Below are 14233 nucleotides of genomic sequence, written 5' to 3'. Positions count from 1 at the left end.
GTTTGAAAGGCCACCTGGACAAGAAGGGGAGAACATACATCTCACAGGAACAGGAATGTGTCATGTGGATGGAACTCCAATCAGGGAAGGTTTGGAGTGGAACAGACCTATCCAAGGGAGGCAGAGAGTAATTTACGATCAACGAGGGCTTATAACCCAGTGGCGGGAGTTTTCAGAGATAAAAAGAACAGAGAAGACCAAGCAGGAGGAAGATTGAAATGAGAGAGCTGGCCAGTTTATGTTTCACCTTACAGTTTCCCTTGACCGATCACCCAGAAATGAAGGAGTATGTATGGAAGTTGGACATGGGCTTAGAGACTGTTAAAGAGGGACACTTTTATGTACATTTGAATCATTAAAGGAGCACTTTTATATACTTTGAATTGATAAGTTGCCGGCATATTTGTTGCCGGGAGTTTTGAATTTATTGACAAAGGTGCTTCTATGTACACTTGAATTTTGAACTATAGTCTGATTAAAGGACCAATTTTATTGATCACATCCTTGTCTGTCATTGTTCAGTCTGACCAGTAGTAAGAGAAAGTGCTACATAAATTGGCGAACCACAAAGGGACCTCGAGGGGAAAAAGCATTTTTATAACAATGCCGGACAAGAAAGTGAGAAGCATGGAGGATGTGGTGGCAAAATATATTAGTTCAAAATTTGATACAGATAAACCATGGGTTAGAGATATTGTGCAGAATGATAACCCTGTACAAAAAGTAAAGGAATGGATGGAAGGTCCTTTGGAATGGAGCCATGGTATAAAGCGATATCGCTGTTAGCCTATCAAAGACAATTTGTTCAAAATAAGAAAGAGATTGAGCAACTGAAACAAAAGGCGAGCGACAGGGAAGCGGTGGTGAGCCATTTGCTAAAAGAGTTAGAGGAATTAAAAGAACAGAGACAAGCTGAGAAGGTGAAAGGAGAAAGTAACATCGAATACTTGCAGTGTCAGGTGATGGAGTATTGGCGAAGAGCTGATAGATGGGAGAAAGAAAGCCATAAGCAACATCGGCAGGCAGCCTCGGCTGAGAAAGAGTTAAGCAATGTAACAACAGCATTTAAGGTGTTGCAGCAACAAAAAGCAGGAGCAGCTGATCACACTAAATGCCAAAAGGAAATTGAGCGATTGAAAGCTCGTCTATCAGTAGAGAAGGGGATAATAATATGCTTAATGACCCCAGAGGAAAGGGATATCGAGGGGGAAGGAAAGTGGTCTGATGAGGGGCCACAATACGGGGAATTGAGACCCCCGTCAGAAGTACCGGAACCTCCGGTCCCACCGCCAATGAATCCCATGAGGCAGCAGAAATTTGGTCAACCTGCAGGAGTACGGAATAGAGGGGTGTTACAGCGTGATTATACCATACCATATAACACGACGCAATTGAAAGAAATGGTGGGTGTTTTAGGGAAACTAAAATGGGACATGGCCCTACAATTATGCTTCAGGAGGTAGCAGCTGCGGCCGCGATAAATGAGTGTGATGAACCAGAACACATTAAGATGTTACTATTTATGCTGTCAATATCGGACTTAAGTGGCTTACCAGCTACCACAAAAAGTGGTGCAGGAACATTGCAGGAAGTTAAAGATCAAATCACGATAGCACGAGGGTATGGATCAGATAATCCATTCGAACAGGTGAGAAAACTAAGCAAAGACCCAGGGAGAGTCCTGAAAGTTATGCAGAAAGGTTGTGGCCGGTATATAACACGGCTTGTGGAGGGATACTTGCGAGAGCTAACCTTGCAGCAGGGCACCTGAATCATTGCCTGTGAGCATTAATAGCCAATAGCCTGCCACATATTAGAGCAGTGACAGAAGCATGTTATGACCCACAAGGCAACCAGACTGAGGTACAGCCCTTGCGGAAAATGACTCTAGCTTTTGAAAGAGAAAGACAGGAAGAAGTGGAGGGGGGCCTAATTAAGTCGAGACAAAAGGATAAGATGTGTGAGACAAGGAGATGGAAACATAAAGGAGATTACCCCCCTAAGGAGGATAAGCGATGCTTTAATTGTGGAGGAAAGGGACATTTTATTAGAGACTGCAGAAGACTGAGGAAAGATAGAAATGAAGAACCGATTACAAGGCCCACTGTGCCTACAGAGCAAACAAAGGCAACCGTAACCGATCAGGCGGTGCTGGCCTTAGTGGAAGCCCTGAAACAACTAGGGGTCACTGGGAAGGTGGATGCTGCAAAAGGAAACGATACACCACTAAGATCACAATGAATGGGCCACGCCCAGCCCGAGTACCAGTGTCCCCTCAGGTGAAGGGGCCGCGCCCAGCCCGAGTACCTGTGTCCCCTCAGGTGAAGGGGCCGCGCCCAGCCCGAGTACCTGTGTCCCCTCAGGTGAAGGGGCCACGCCCAGCCCGAGTACCTGTGTCCCCTCAGGTGAAGGGGCCACGCCCAGCCCGAGTACCTGTGTCCCCTCAGGTGAAGGGGCTGCACCCAGCCCGAGTACCTGTGTCCCCTCAGGTGAAGGGGCCCCGCCCAGCCCAAGTACCTGTGTCCCCTCAGGTGGAGGGGCCGTGCCCAGCCCGAGCACCTGTGTCCCCTCAGGTGAAGGGGCCATGCCCAGCCCGAGTACCTGTGTCCCCTCAGGTGAAGGGGCCGCGCCCAGCCCGAGTACCTGTGTCCCCTCGGGTGAAGGGGCCGCGCCCAGCCCGAGTACCTGTGTTCCCTCGGGTGAAGGGGCCGCGCCCAGCCCGAGTACCTGTGTCCCCTCAGGTACGACAATTGGGGACAACCATGTGTGAAAGTAGAAGTAGAACATACAAAGGGATGTGTCTAGTGGATCCCAGAGCCTCAAGCACCATGATTCACTCGGAGTGTCCTAATAGTTCCCCATGGTCGTCAGGAACACCATGTATTAGCCGGTTTCACAGGCAATCAAAAGGCAGGGGTGATATTAAGACCTTTAAAAGTTAAGGTACGGGGACTAGAATCGAAGTGGGATTGTGTTCTTATGAATTGGGATAAGGAAGGACTTGGTGTGCTCGGCTCTGATTGGAGGCTGGCCCACAATGTAATAGTGGACTGGCATGATGATTGTTTGTGGGGCGCAGCAGAAGAGGATAAATCAGGAGAGGTGCGGGTAATCACAAAGTGAAATAAAGGGGCCGGTTGGAGCTGCATGCTGCAACCGCAAGTGAGATATGACCGGGAGAAGAAGTTGTGGAGGCAATTTAGAAAAGGAAAAAGAAAGGAAAAATTAAAGTTTTACTGTCACGAAGCTATTAGTTTCTGTCCAAAACAAGTAAAACACAAGGTTTGCTGAGTGAAAGGATCAGAAAAGAATGCTGGAATCTCAGTTTGTGTGAAAGTGTGTGTTAAAAGTGTGGTAGTTTTCTGTCTTTGAAAGAAAGTATCTGGTGTGTTTGTTTCAGCTCCACCCACTTTTCTGTACTGAGAGTTTGTCTTGTCTTGAATGATGGACAAGTGGTGCTGTTTTAAGTTTGTTAATTGTTTTACAAAAAATAAGCTTCAACCTTGAAGTTAATGTGCCTGGAATAAAATGAATTTGAACATTTACAAAGCGTGTGTGAATGTTTCATTGTTAGTGTGGCTTCTTCCTTTGAATGTTTCATTGTTAGTGCGGCTTCTTCCTTTGTTTTACAAGTGATACTGGTTAGTTTTATAATATTGGTTTGAATTGAATTGGAGATATGAGGTTAATTAACCCATTAAACCCAGACTTTTATTGTGGCCATGGTGAAATTCTGGTTGCTGTAAATTTGTGTGGAAGCTACTAGTTCCAGATATGTGGCAAAAACACATCAACACTTTTTGGAAATTTTTGACTAATTGCAAGTATGGTTGACCAGGAAAAAAAGGAGGAAATACTATTGTGTGGAGTTTCTTCACAGAATGTTTAGGATATCTCATGTTTTTTTTATCCTGCTAAAAAGAATTGATCAGGATCTTAACAAAGATTTTAAAGGAGCAAGACTTTGCAAAAGTAAAGATTTACTTGAAAGCTGTGAAGTTGTGTGACCAAACCTGACAGTGATTGATGTCTGTGTCTGTCTTCTTTTGAAATGCAAAAGAAAGACGTTAACTCTGTTCACAAGCAGCTGTGAACTCTGTCTTTAACTCCACAAGCAGATGTGGATTTTGTGGGTTTTGTAAACATTTTGGGCATTGTTAAATTTTTAAGTTTTAAATTTGAGTGGATGTTTCCCCAAATTGAGAGAAGGGGGTTGGAAATTGATGAATTAACCCATTTGGCTCTTAGGAAAGCTGCAATGGATTGTCTGTTTCTTCTTTTAAACAGGGGGCCAGATGAGTGTTGGTGGTGCAGGATTACCAGCTCCAGGATGGGGAAACTCCTGTATATGCTAGTGGATTGAATTGAACTATATCAGGGATCACAGCAGCTCGGAACAGCTCCAATGGGACCATAAACTCACAGGATACAGGGTTTTCTGTTGTAAATGAGATGAACGTAACAATTAAAAATCAAAATATAACGTTATAATTGGACAGTGAGGGTAACGGAGCTGAGGGGGCAAAGGATTTGTTTAAAATGCTCAAATGAGACTACTCCGAACAGGACGATCCTAAAACTCTGGTTTACACCAGGTGAGACCACAAATTACCTGAGATTGTAGCTACCCAGTTAATTGATGGGTCAAGTTACTGTTGGACAAATTTCTGGTCAAGTAATCAAGTAAATTTGTGTGTAAGCAAAAATTTCTCCCACGATGATCCTCAAATTAAAAATCATTATGATAATATTCAATGTCCTGATCAGTGCAAAGAAGCCATTCAATTAAAGGCGAAAGAGAAACCAGTGGCACCCGATGAAGGGAGTGAAGAGAGCCCCACCCCATTCCCCGCTCCGATTAACGGATTGGTGTTGGTTCCCAGTGAGTTATCAATGTTACATGATGTTGTATTGGATGCAAGAGGTTATTGTCAATATGTCTGGTATCTAACTGTACTATGTGTATTAAATCTAAAAGGATGGTAAAAATCGGGAACAGGACTATTCTGCCTTTAATGGATCAGAATCCAATGCATGTTAAGGCATCGACCGAGATAGAGGATTTGGGGAAATATGTGTCCATTTTTGGATATGGGTTACCTTGGATGAATGAAAATCTCAGAGTTTGTGAAACGGATTGGAGAAGTGGGAAGGACATTCTCAGTATCAAAAGAAAGGAATGATACTGATACCTTAATCATATAGACTTAGCTCCATGGGTACGACTGTGCTCACAAGCTCTGTTATGGTTACAGCTAGTGTGTGTGATCATGCTTATGTGGGAGTGGGGAATGCGGGCAAGATGTAACCAAAGAAAGAACAAGGGAAGACAATTGGGGCATACGAGGGGACTGTTCCCGAATTAGCTTTAATAATGTGAAATGGGGTATAGATATATTATAGGGGATAAAAGGGGACTATGTCTGATTGGAATACATACTGCTCCAATTCTGGTGAAATGTCTGCACATAAATAAACATGAGAGACATTTGAGGGAGGACTGTAAGATTCTGAAAAGTGTAATAAAACTGCTGCTACCGTGTGGAGATCGAAATTGCGAACAAATTGTAAGATGATAACAGACGGATTTAAAATCTAAGAAATCTGCATGTGTTCTTTGTTTGTGAAGACACAAAATGGTGGTCAGAATGTGTTCTTTGTTTGAAAGGCCACCTGGACAAGAAGGGGAGAACATACATCTCACAGGAACAGGAATGTGTCATGTGGATGGAACTCCAATCAGGGAAGGTTTGGAGTGGAACAGACCTATCCAAGGGAGGCAGAGAGTAATTTATGATTAACGAGGGCTTATAACCCAGTGGCGGGAGTTTTCAGAGATAAAAAGAACAGAGAAGACCAAGCAGGAGGAAGATTGAAATGAGAGAGCTGGCCAGTTTATGTTTCACCTTACAGTTTCCCTTGACCGGTCACCCAGAAACGAAGGAGTATGTATGAAGTTGGACATGGGCTTAGATATTGTTAAAGGAGTTATTTTATGTACATTTGAATCATTAAAGGAGCACTTTTATATACTTTGAATTGATAAGTTGCCGACATATTTATTGCCAGGAGTTCTTTGAATTTATTGACAAAGGTGCTTCTATGTACATTTGAATTTTGAACTATAGTCTGATTAAACGACCAATTTTATTGATCACATACTTGTCTGTCATTGTTAAGCTAATTCATAATTCTTGAGGTTCGAACAGTAGTAAGAGAAAGTGCGACAATATTCATGGGAGATTTTTTTCTTCATATTGATTGGACAAAGAAAATTGGCCAAGGTAAACTTGAGGAAGAGTTCTTAGAGTGTATACGGGATGGTTTCTTGGAGCAATATGTTGTGGAACCAACCAGGGAGCAGACTATTTTAGATCTGGTAATGTGTAACGAGGCTGGATTAATTAATGATCTCAAAGTGAAGGATCCTCTTGGGAAGAGTGATCATAGCGTGGTAGAATTTCAAATTCAGTTTGAGGGTGAGAAAGCTAGGTCTCAAACTAGTGCCCTGAAAAAGAAAGGTAATTACAAAGGTATGAAGGTAGACTTGGTTAAAGTGGAATAGGAAAATATGTTACAGGATAAGACTGTCGAAAAGCAGTGGCAAACATTTAAGGAGATATTTCATAACTCTCAGCAAAAATATATTCCAGTGAGAAAGAAAGACTCTAAGAGAAGGATTAACCATCTGTGGCTAACTAAGGATGTAAAGGATGGTATCAAATTGAAAACAAAAGCATACAATGTTGCGAAGAATAATGAAAGGCCAGAGGATTGGAAAATGTTTAAAAACCAGCAAAGGACTAAAAAGATGATAAAGAGAGAGAAGATAGCTTATAAGAATAAGGTAGCAAGAAATATAAAAACAGACAGTAAGAGCTTCTGCAGGTATATAAAAAGGAAGAGAGTGGCTAAAGTAAATGTTGGTCCCCTAGAGGATGAGTCTGGGGAATTAATAATGGGAAACAGGGAGATGGCTGAGGCCTTGAACAAATATTTTGTATCGGTCTTCACGGTAGAAGACATTAAAAGCATCCCAATAATGGATAATCAAGGGGCAATTGGGGTGGGTGGGGGGACTTAAAACAATTACTGTCACTGGAGAGAAAGTAATAGGCAAACTAATGGGACTAAAGATGGACAAGTCCCCTGGACCCAATGGCGTGCATCCTAGAGTCTTCAAAGAGGTGGCTGCAGAGACAGTGGATGCATTGGTTGTAATCTACCAAAATTCCTTGGATTCTGGGGAGGTCCCAGCAGACTGGAAAACTGAGAATGTAACGCCCCTATTTAAGAAAGGAGGGAGACAAAGCAGGCAACTATCGACCAGTTAGCCTAACATCTGTCATTGGGAAAATGCTGGAGTCCATCATTAAGGAAGTGATAGCAGGACATTTAGAAAATCATAATATAGCCAAGCAGAGTCAGCATGGTTTTATGAAAGGGAAATCATGTTTGACAAATTTGCTGGAGTTCTTTAAGGATGTAATGAGCAGGGTGGGTGAAGGGGAACCAGTAGATGCTGTGTATTTGGATTTCCAGACGACATTCGATAAGGTGCCACATAAAAGTTACTACACAAGATAAGAGCTCACGGGGTTGGGGGTAATATATTAGCATGGATAGAGGATTGGCTAACTAACAGAAAACAGAGAGTCAGGATAAATAGGTCATTTTCAGGTTGGCAAACTGTAACTAGTGGGGTGCCGCAGGGATCAGTGCTGGGGCCTCAACTATTTACAATCTAAATTAATGACTTGGTTGAAGGGACTGAGTGTAATGTAACCAAATTTTATGATGATACAAAGATAGGTGGGAAAGCAAACTGTGGAGGACGCAAAGAATCTTCAAATGGATATAGACATTCAAAGGCATTACCATCGCCGAATCCCCCACCATCAACATCGTGGGGGTCACCATTGACCAGAAACTTAACTGGGCCAGCTACATAAATACTGTGGCAACAAGAGCAGGTCAGAGGATAGGTATTCTGTGGCGAGTGTCTAACCTCCTAACTCCCCAAAGCCTTTCCATCATCTACAAGGTACAAATAAGGAGTGTGATGGAATACTCTCCAATTGCCTAGAAACTTGACACCATCCAGGACAAAGCAACTCATTTGATTGGCACCCCATCCACCACTTTAAACATTCACTCTCTCCATCACCGGCGTACCGTGGCTGCAGTGTGTACCATCAGCCACAGCCCTTGCTCTTGTCCAACAGTTACAAGCTTCTTACTCTCTGTGTGGGCGAGAGCAGGGGCTGCAGTGAGGATGAGCAAACTGACCACAGCACCATGGTACAGGGAGCCTTTCAAGTGGAGGGAGCAAAAAGAAATGTGGTAGTTGTAGGGGACAGTATAGTTAGGGGGATAGATACTGTTCTCTGCAGCCGAGAGCATGAGTTCCGAAGGCTGTGTTGCCTGCCCGGTGCCAGGGTAAAGGACATCTCCTCTGGGCTGGAGAGGATCTTAGAGTGGGAGGGGAACGATCCAGTTGTCGTGGTCCATGTAGGTAACAACGACATAGGTAGGACAAAGAAAGAGGTTCTGCTGAGGGAGTATGAGCAGCTAGGGGCTAAATTAAAAAGCAGAACCACAAAGGCTTCTTCGGCAGCACCTCCCAAAACCACAAAATTTTCCACCAAGAAGGAAAAGGGCAGCTGGCGCATGGGAACACCAGCACCTAAAGATTCCCCTCCAAGTCACACACTACCCTGACTAAGAAGTATATCGCCGTTCCTTCATCGTCGCTGGGTCAAAATCCTGGAACTCCCTACAAAACAGCACTGTGGGAGTACCTTCACCACACGGACTGCAGTGGTTCAAGAAGGTGGCTCACCACCACCTTCTCAAGGGCAACTAGGGATGGGCAATAAATGCTGGCCTTGCCAGTGATGTGCCAAATAACTGCCCGAATCCGAAGTTAAAGCTTAAGACTGAAGCCTTAACACAGTTATTTCATCACAGCCAGCAACGCCCAGATTCCATAAGCGAATAAAAAAAAGATAGGCTAAGTGAGTGGGCAAAGATCTGGCAGATGGAGTTTAATGTGGGCAAATGTGAGATTATCAGATTCCACTTTGGTAGGAAAAATAAAAAAGCAAATTATTATTTAAATGGGGAGTGATTACAAAATGCTGAGGTACAGAGGAATCGGGGGTCCTTGTACATGAATCACAAAAAGTTAGCATGCAGGTACAGCAAGTAATTAGGAAGGCAAATGGAGTGTTGGCCTTTATTCCAAAGGGAATGGAGTATAAAAGCAGGGAAGTCCTGTTACAACTGTACAGGGTGTTGATGAGACCACACCTGGAGTACTGCGTACAGTTCTGGTCTCCTTATTTAAGGAAGGATACACTTGCATTGGAGGCAGTTCAGAGAAGGTTCATGAGGTTGATTCCGGAGATGAAAGGGTTGTCTTATGAAGAAAGGTTGAGCAGGTTGGGCCTATACTCATTGGAGTTTAGAAGAATGAGAGGGGATCTTACTGAAACATAAGATTCTGAAGGGGCTTGACAGAGTAGATGCAGAGAGGATGTTTCCCCTCATGGGGGAATCTAGAACAAGGGGGCATAATTTCAGAATAAGGGGGCACCCTTTTATATCGGAAATGAGGAGGAATTTCTTCTCTCAGAGGGTTGTGAATCTTTGGAATTCTCTTCCCCAGAGAGCTGTGGAGGCTGGGTCATTGAATATATTTAAGGTGGAGATAGACAGATTTTTGAATGCTAATGGACTCAAGGGTTATGGGGAGCAGGCAGGGAAGTGGATTTGAGGCCAAGATCAGATCAGCTATGATCTCATTGAATGGCGGAGCAGGCTCGAGGGGCCAAATGACCTACTCCTGCTCCTATGTCTTATGTTCTTATGTTCTTATAAGTTGCACAGGCTTGAGCAACAAAGGGTTCTCAATAATTCCTAATTTTATGAACATTTACTAACATTTTAGTATTGTTATTACTTTTGAAATCATTCTGTACCACATTCATCTGTTAGGCTCTTGAAATCTGAAATATCGTGGAATACAGAAAGTGCTCCACAGAGTGAGTGTGACACTTTGAAATGTGACATCGAGCTGTGTGATGAACGTTTGCTGTATGCAAGAGTAGACGGATAGACAGATCGAGAGATTAATAGATAGATCAGGAAATGGAGTTGAAGAGCAATGAGAAGTATGATAACATTTTTCATTTTATTAAGTTGTTCCATTGCTTGAATCTGAAAAGTGAAATCACACATCCTGTTTAAAGGAGCAGGGACATGAAAATAAAGACCTTATTTGCTTGTTGAATACTAGGTGTGTGAATTCATTAAACACTATGATGAAGTAAAAAAATATGATTGTGTTTGGTGGAAAAAAGGCACTTACTGTGTGAAAACAGACGGAAGTAGAAACACAAAGAAACTGAACATCAAACCAGCTGGCATTTTGTTGCATAAAAATTGTAGCCTCATTTCACAGATTCCGTCTCTTTCCCTGTAAGAAATATACATATAGATATATAGATATATATATAGCACCAGAAAACTGAGGCACATTTCCTGAATATTTTTAACACTTCAGACTGTGAAGTAAAGGAATGAGGTAAAACAGCTTTCCAAATTACTTCCTCATTCTAATTTGGAACTGTAAAATGTACAATAAACTTCTTCAGTTAAGTACACCACCTCTTCCTGTGAGAAGTGTTATAAAAGTTACTCATCCTAATATACGATGGACCATGCAAAATCCATCTCTTATCCACCAGCCACATAGACTTTCCATTTGACAATAAAGTAATTGAAATAGAATTAAAAGTGAAATGAAACCTATTATAGGAAGAATGGACAAAATGTGCACTTGCAAAGATTTTTACAATGTAATTTTCACTTCCACATCTATATATATAAAAGGATCGATCTGTCTGTCTATCTGTCTGTCTGTCAGTCTGTCCTCCGGTGTGCGTCTGTCCGGCTATGCACTCGAAAGTTATAGAGCGTACCTACGCGTGCGTTACGTCAAAAGAAAGCTTACCATTCCAAAACGGTCGTAAGCGTATTTATGTTTCGGCCGGACAAAAATTGCGCCCGCGGTATCCAAAAAACGTTCAACATTCCGCTCATTAGCATCTCATTATCCGCTCATTAGCGATAGAGTGGCCTCGAGGTCGACCAATCGTACGCCGGGTTCCTGGCGCGTGCGGGCGGGCCCTCCTACAATCGAGTGACGGGACGATTGACCAATCCTACGCTTCGGTGACCTGACGGTCGACCAATCAGTGCGTGTGTGGGCGGGCCTTATCATTCTGAACCGAGGTGAGTCGCCGCCATCTTGATTCCAAACTTTTCCTTTCTTTTTCCCGCTTTCTGCGCCTTTAAAAAAAAAGTTGCTTTTAAAACACATATTGTTTTTTAAAAAAGTGAATTACTTTCTAAATCTTTTATCTAATCTCATCAATTTTCCAACCTTTCCCCGTTTTTCCAGGTAGGCCTCAAAGCCTCGGCCTCTCCTCCGCACCCACGCCCCAGCTAGGCACCTCCCGGCCCCAGTCAACAAGTGGCCCCCGATCGCCGCCATCTTTGTGAAGGCTGGAGGGGCGGGCCTCAGCCGAGCGACGCTACCGCCGCCATCTTAGGAAAGGCTGGTGCGGCGGTGGCGGCACGGAGCTCCACGGAGCAGGTGCGCGGCGGCTTCTAACTCTCCCCCCCCAGTCTGTCTCTCTCTCTTCCCCACACCTCCTGAATGCGCGGGGGAAGAGGCCCGGGGCACCGTGGCCGCTTTCGGAGACTTCAACTCCGTGACAGGTGAGGAGGGTCTTTGTTCACGTTGGGCGGCGGCCGGGTTCCCCGGGTGCTGATCCCTGGTGGTGTGGGGGCCGGAGCCCGGCTCGTACCTTGCCCCAGAGAGCAGGCGGACGGCGGGGCCTGGGAGTAGCAAATCGGGCACCGGCGCCGGGATGATTTCTATACAGAGCCTGAGCGGGCCGGTGAGCCTCACAGACAAAAAACAGCAGAAGAAAAACTGAGAGCGGCAGAGGGGAACAGACGTCAGGGAGACAGAGAAATAGGGAGGGAGGAGAGGGAGAGGATAGGGAGAGGGAGGGGAGGGAGAGGGAAGAGAGCGAGAGAGAGGGGAGGGGAGAGAGAGAGGGGGGAGAGAGAGGGGGAGGGGAGAGAGAGAGGGGGGAGGGGAGAGAGGGGGGAGAGAGAGAGAGGGGAGGGAGAGAGAGAGGGGGAGGGGAGAGAGAGAGGGGGGAGGGGAGAGAGAGAGAGGGGGAGGGGAGAGAGAGGGGGAGGGGAGAGAGAGAGAGGGGGAGGGGAGAGAGAGGGGGAGGGGAGAGAGAGAGGGGGTGGGGAGAGAGAGAGGGTGGGGAGAGAGAGAGGGTGGGGGGAGGGGAGGGAAGAGAGAGAGGGTGGGGGGAGGGGAGAGAGAGGGTGGGGGGAGGGGAGAGAGAGGGTGGGGGGAGAGAGAGAGAGAGTGAGGGGAGAGAGAGAGGGTGGGGGAAGGGGAGAGAGAGAGAGCGGGGGGGAGGGGAGAGAGAGAGGGGGTGGGGGGAGGGGAGAGAGAGAGGGGGTGGAGGGAGGGGAGAGAGAGAGGGGGTGGGTGGAGGGGAGAGAGAGAGAGGGTGGGGGAGGGGAGAGAGAGAGAGGGTGGGGGAGGGGAGAGAGAGACGGTGGGGGGAGGGGAGAGAGAGAGAACTAGGCCAATATCCATTAATAATCACTATCCAAAAAAGAGCCACCAAATTTTGGAAACACCTAGAAATGAGCAACCCCCAATGCTATCATTACGAAGCCCTGAAATGCCAAGAGAGGACCATAAAGAAGAATACCCTCAGTCAACTAGTCCTGGGACTCAGTGAAGTAACTACTAACACTACTAACAATAACCAGCCCCAGGACAGTGACAGCGTAACACAAAGAATTCGACCCAACACAATCGTCCCTAAGCAAAAGGAAAAATATCTGTCATCATGGGCAGAGACAACAAAAACCCAAAGCAAACTCAATTGCTACTTAGCCCTAAACAGACAATACAACATGGCTGATTACCTGACCAGGGTAAAGGATAGCAAACTGAGAAAACCTTGACAATGTACAGACTTAGTGAACATAGCCCGGCGATCGAAAAAGGTAGACACAGGCAGACCCGGCTACCAAGAGAGGACAGGATATGCTCTCACTGCAGTCAGGGAGTGGTGGAGACAGAGATGCACTTCCTCACAGCTTGTAGAAAATATCAGTGCATAAGGGAGAATTTCGACCCAAAATTCACAAAAATATGCCCGGAATTCAGAAATTTGAATGACGACCAAAAACTTCCCATACCTACTAGGGGAAGAGAGAAATTGTGTAACCTTAGCGGCACACTATGTTACAGCTTGCCATAAACAGAGGGACAACCACTAAATATAAGAAAAGAGTATATACAAATTATATGAATGTATATTTATACACTCAGGGATATATCTGTTTATACACTGTATGGATAGATCTGTATTTTTGTGTACAACCATGAATGTTTTTCGATGCTTTGGCAACATAAGATGTACCTTGTCAGCATGCCAATAAAGCGATTTGAATTGAATTGAATTGAATTGAATTGAGAGGGTGGGGGGAGGGGAGAGAGAGAGGGTGGGGGGAGGGGAGAGAGAGAGGGTGGGGGGAGGGGAGAGAGAGAGGGTGGGGGGAGGGGAGAGAGAGAGGGTGGGGGGAGGAGAGAGGGTGGGAGGGGGAGGAGGGAGGGAGAGGGAGAGGGGGAGGGGGGGAGGGAGAGAGTAAAGCAGGGAGAGACAGGGGAGAGAGAGAGAGGGTGAGGGAGGGAGAGCGTGAGGAGAGGGGGAGGGGGAGTAAAGCAGGGAGAGACGGGGGAGGGAGAGAGAGGGTGAGGGAGGGAAAGAGTGAGGGGGTGGGACAGGGAGGGAAAGAGTGAGGGGGTGGGACAGGGAGGGAGAGCTTACCTTCTTCCTTCCTTCGCAGTGGTCCATCGGGCCACCTTCCCCCAGTCGCTCTCTCTCTTCCCCCCCAGTCGCTCTCTCTCTTCCCCCCCAGCTGCTCTCTCTCTTCCCCCCCAGTCGCTCTCTCTCTCTTCCAACAACAACATGCCCTCGAAAAAGCCTCGGCACCGCCGGGCACTCCAGCTAGTCTATATATATAAACGGATTGATCTGTCTGTCTATCTGTCTGTCTGTCAGTCTGTCCTCCAGTGTGCGTCTGTCCGACTATGCACTCGAAACTTATAGTGCGTACC

General features: G+C 45.6%; 1 long non-coding RNA gene across 1 annotated transcript; it reads left to right on the top strand.

The window, feature by feature from the left end:
* Nucleotides 1–187: 187 nt before the first annotated feature.
* LOC147114203 (uncharacterized) lies at nucleotides 188–6155 on the top strand. The gene is made up of 2 exons (XR_015079373.1): nucleotides 188–290; nucleotides 5669–6155. It is a non-coding gene; the product is annotated as an uncharacterized LOC147114203 (long non-coding RNA).
* The last annotated feature ends 8078 nt before the right edge of the window (nucleotides 6156–14233 follow it).

The sequence above is a fragment of the Somniosus microcephalus genome, chromosome 8 (genome assembly GCF_052327205.1).
Source record: "Somniosus microcephalus isolate GS21.2 chromosome 8, FLI_Smic_1.0, whole genome shotgun sequence".
NCBI lineage: Eukaryota > Metazoa > Chordata > Chondrichthyes > Squaliformes > Somniosidae > Somniosus > Somniosus microcephalus.
This window is presented reverse-complemented; position numbering and strand designations above follow the sequence as displayed.